Source organism: Sinocyclocheilus anshuiensis, unplaced genomic scaffold (genome assembly GCF_001515605.1).
Source record: "Sinocyclocheilus anshuiensis isolate Anshui unplaced genomic scaffold, SAMN03320099.WGS_v1.1 scaffold1546, whole genome shotgun sequence".
NCBI classification, from domain to species: domain Eukaryota; kingdom Metazoa; phylum Chordata; class Actinopteri; order Cypriniformes; family Cyprinidae; genus Sinocyclocheilus; species Sinocyclocheilus anshuiensis.
The window spans coordinates 652,190-656,606 of record NW_015547737.1 but is presented as its reverse complement, the minus strand read 5'-3'; the positions used below and the strand labels follow the sequence as shown (position 1 = coordinate 656,606).

The 4,417-nt window shown below is 37.3% G+C and overlaps 1 long non-coding RNA gene across 1 annotated transcript in view; it reads right to left on the bottom strand.

Annotated features, from left to right (window-relative positions):
* Nucleotides 1-1,137: 1,137 nt before the first annotated feature.
* The window catches only part of LOC107704445 (uncharacterized), a 5,033-nt gene continuing 1,753 nt past the window's right edge, over nt 1,138-4,417 (bottom strand). The window contains exons 2-3 of the long non-coding RNA XR_001635962.1: nt 2,120-2,246; nt 1,138-1,357 (exon numbers count right to left, since the gene is read on the bottom strand). This is a non-coding gene — a long non-coding RNA (uncharacterized LOC107704445). The remainder of the gene's footprint in view (nt 1,358-2,119; nt 2,247-4,417) is intronic.

Sequence of the window (4,417 nt, the reverse complement as noted above, 5' to 3'; positions counted from 1 at the left end):
GAGAGAGAGAGAGAGAGAGAGAGAGATGCAGAGCGTGTGTAGAGCAGGGGAACGCGAGGAACAGTATTAAGAACCGCTGCTTTAGAACATTGATTTTGAAACTTGTGAATCCATTAGAATCGTTAGAAGACAGAATCGCGATTCATATATGAATAGATTTTTACGTGCACCTCTAGTTTTCTCTTCCTCTTCTCTAAAGCAGCACAGCATGGCCTCGCCCCCTTTGCTGCCTTTTCCCGAGGGCGGGGTTTATCTGGGTTTGTGATGTCACGAACCCGGGACGTAACTTGTTGTAGTCCCAACCAGCCGTTTTTGTAGGCAATAAACTGCCAGAATTTTAAAAGACAATATCTCCGTTTGCATTGAACTTTCAGCTTCGTAACTTTGCAGATATTGTTTATGCTCAAACAGCAACATTAGACATTAACTAACGTTAAAAAAGTGAAATTGCAATGAACCACCCCTTTAAAAATAAAGGTTACAAAAGGGGGGTTTCTTAGCAATGCCACAGAAGAACCATTTTGGGTTCCCCAAAGAACCTTTTAGTGAATATTTAGAGAACACCATCCTCCGCTATAAAGAACCTTTTGTTTTGTGTGATGTAAAGGTTCTATGTATGTTATAAGTTCTTTGTGGAACCATTAATGCCAGTGAAGAACCTTTATCTTTAAGAGTATGTCCAAAATATACAATAAAAATAGTCTTAAGATGGTGCAAGATTGTTTTCACACATGGAGAGCAGTTCAGTTTAAGATTTCTGCTATTTATTCACCATAAGTCTGAAGTTGGCCAGTGACTGGTTGATTTGTTTGATAGAATAATGTTCAAAAACTACAATAAAATTGTACAAAGGATTGTTTTCACACTTAGAGATGATGCATTAACTTTTGACCATTAAAAAATTTAGTTTAAGATGCCATTTATTGACCATTAAACAAAAGGCCATACAACAAAAGGTGTCAAAACACTGAGAGCAAATTTGGTTAAAATTAAGAGAAACAAACAAACAGTGGGTCATGACTGGAGTAAAAAAGTTCACAAAGCAAGTATTAACTTAGCAATGGCAAATGCACATGAACAACAACAATACTTTTATTCTCAACACAATCTTTTCAGAATCTGTAGAAGAAGCGCGGGAATGCGAAACCCTCCACAATCCAGTGTTGATAACTGGCCATTTTTTGTGTGTGTGTGGTGGTTTAACTGGTCTCTGGGGATTTCACGTAATCGGGGTTGTATGGCGGTTGAGGTGAGGTGTGGTCTGTGGGAACCGCTGGTTGAACCGGTGGTTGTAGATCGTACATGATCTGACATCCGTCATATGCAGCCTGGCTGAAGGGAGCAGGAAACTGACCTGCTGGAAAACGAAAACCAGTTGTTCGGTAATTAAAGATAGGATTGATTTTTCCCCCTTTATTTCTCATGTAATGTAAAGTTTCTTATTTTCAGTTGTCTGCGTCAGTCATGCCATTGCAAAATCATTCATCTCGCCCAGTCACCACAATCCTGTTCTCAAAAACTCACACACATAGTTACGCAAGAATTTATTCTTGGCATGTGAACAAATAGTTCTGTGACAATAAAAAAGATGTTTAGGCAGTTTTGAGCTTCCACAGTTTTTGGCTCTGTACTTCCACTCACATTTTAAGTGGCTCCTTGTTGCTGTCTTTCTTGTCGAAGACGGAGTGCACACACTTAAAGATGGGTCAGCTAGATTTAGCAATAGTTCAACCAAAATTAAAATTCTGTCATCATTTACTCACCCTCAAGCACAAAAGAGGATATTTTGAAGAATGTTGGTAACAGTTGACAGTAGCCATTGACTTCCATGGTATGGAAAATAAATACTATGGAAGTCAGTGGCTACTGTCAACCGTCTGGTTACCAACATTCTTCAACATATATTCTTTTGTGCTTGAGGGTGAGTAAATGATGACAGAATTTTCATTTTTGGATGAATTATCCCTTTATGTATATTAAGTGCAAGTATGGCGATTTTGTTGCAACATGAACGTCTTGTCGCAGACTTAAAACAATAAAAGTTCAACAACATTTGGTCTTGTAGAATGTGCTAGGCTTTATTCTTATTATTAAACAGGTATATGTTTGCAGATCTTACCAGCCTCCAGATATGTTGGTGGTGGTCCCGGTACACATGGTTGTCCCAGAGTTGGTCCAGTCGGAATGGGTTGCAATCCATAAGCTGGGTGAAGGTTATTAGCCTGGTAATGTGAGTACTGACTCCCCTGTGAATGGTATTGTGCAATCATGACGGTAATTCTTAACACCATATGTTCTACAAAAGATGAATCAAAAGGCAGCATTTAGTATGAACAAAACCCACATGCATCTCTTTGTACACAAATACTGACACTTATGCATAAGTTTTCTCATTCTTTTACTCAGGCAGCAGGAGATGAACACAACAAAGGCCATCACGAAAAACACTATGGTCACAATGATAATGTTTTCCATTCGATGGGGAGAGTGACTTGAATAGTTTAAGGTTTTGCTTCTGGACAGATTAGGGAAAATAAACACTAGAAACATTAGAATCTGCATCCTTGGTTATTTTTTGTGAAAAAACTAAACGCGCAGAAAATAAAATCGACCTACTTCCGTCCATCGGTTCTTACAAATAATCTACTAAAATTAACTAAAATTCATAATTTTGACATCAAAACGGCTCTCTGTTCAATAAACTGGATCATTATGAGTCGGATCTTGAGTCGAATTGATGAACAAATCATTCAGACCATTTTTGTTAGCCAGTTCGATTGAGTCATTGAAAAGACCCGACTCAAAGCAAAGATTCGTTCAGGAATCGAGCTTAGCTAACATGTTTAGTGTAGCCTAGATGTTAAAGTTTATAAGTAATAATAATACTCACGTTTCATGTCTTTATAGTTTCTAAATAATTGGCAAGCAATATTTAAGGGTTTCAGGACTGAAAACATCAAGTATACACTCGCAATACTTTGAAAAACGATGCGTATATGACAAATGGAAAGCTTTGAAAACATCTAGAACATACATTGCTAAAATAAATCCTGAATAAAACTGCAGTAAAGAGCAGAAGAACAGTATTGTTGTAGGCATAGCAGCTCTTCCCCTTCAAGAGCTCGTTTCGTGCTGATTGTGTATTTCCGGAGACTGCAGGACCAATTAAACCACGTTTTTCTTGCTGTTGTAACTCAAACAATCCTGGTTAGTGGCTGTTGTGCCCCCCCATACAAGAAACTCTCAACAAAACCAAAAACCACCAATGTAACGTGTGAAGCATATTGATTTTAAGTACACAATCATATAAATACAAATAGAACATGTCTAAAACAAAACCCACTGCTCTCCAACAAAATCTTCAAGAAAATTGTGAGAGATTAAATAAACTAGATGCAAAACAATTTCTTCTTATTCTTCTTCTTAACTCTGATAGTCAACTTGACCTTTTGCTTAGTTTGATTGGCATGAAATTAATCGATAAACACATTAACAATTTAACAAATTTCCAATGCAAAATATTTGTACCAATCTAGGATCCAAAATAACTAGACAATAGATATGTCTTTGCTTAAAATAGGGAGAAAGAAACAAATTCAAGTGTTTAAAGCTGCAGTCCGTAAGTTTTGCCTCTTTGTCGCTATCTCTGTTTGAAAACCTGCAATTGCAGCTGTTTGCGGAATTATCTTCCTTGCGTGGGTTGTGCGCCGGCTCGGTTCCAGCGCGGATGAATCTAATGTTTTGAGGAGTGTGTGTGGCAGTCAGTCACCGCACCGGTGTGGATATTTACTGTACTTCGCAATCACAGATTCTAGCCTACGTCTTGGAATATATGACCCAAATAGGAATTTTAACCGTATATTGTCATCTGAACAAGTAACAATCTGCCACGTTTGTTCGGACCAACTGAGGAAAAAAGCATTACAAGAAATCGCGCTACCAATGGTGATTAAATCTAAAGATCGGTTAGCTCATATCACATCAAACCGTGCAAATTATTATTATTGTTATACTTTATTCTCAAATTGTTAATGTTAACAACATCAGCATTACGTGACTATGTGAATATAGTGTGTAGATTTCAATTTCAGTACAATCTAATCTCGAATTGTCATACCACTCGAATTTCATGTTAAGAAATTATTTTAACCCAAAAAGCAAATTATGCTCCCTTTGAACTGGTTGTCTTTAAAATACAAATCTTTTGTAATCCCAGGCTATCTGTAATCAGAAGCACATTTAAAACTGGAATATAATTTAATTTCATTCACATGTGTTTAATAAACACACAGTTCTTTCTGGATTACAATCCGCCATCAAAATTATACATTTAATTATTCTAGCTGCTGTGAGAAAAGGTTATAAACGATCGGCCACCTGTAGGATCCTCACATGCGATAGCCTAGTAGCCGGGACA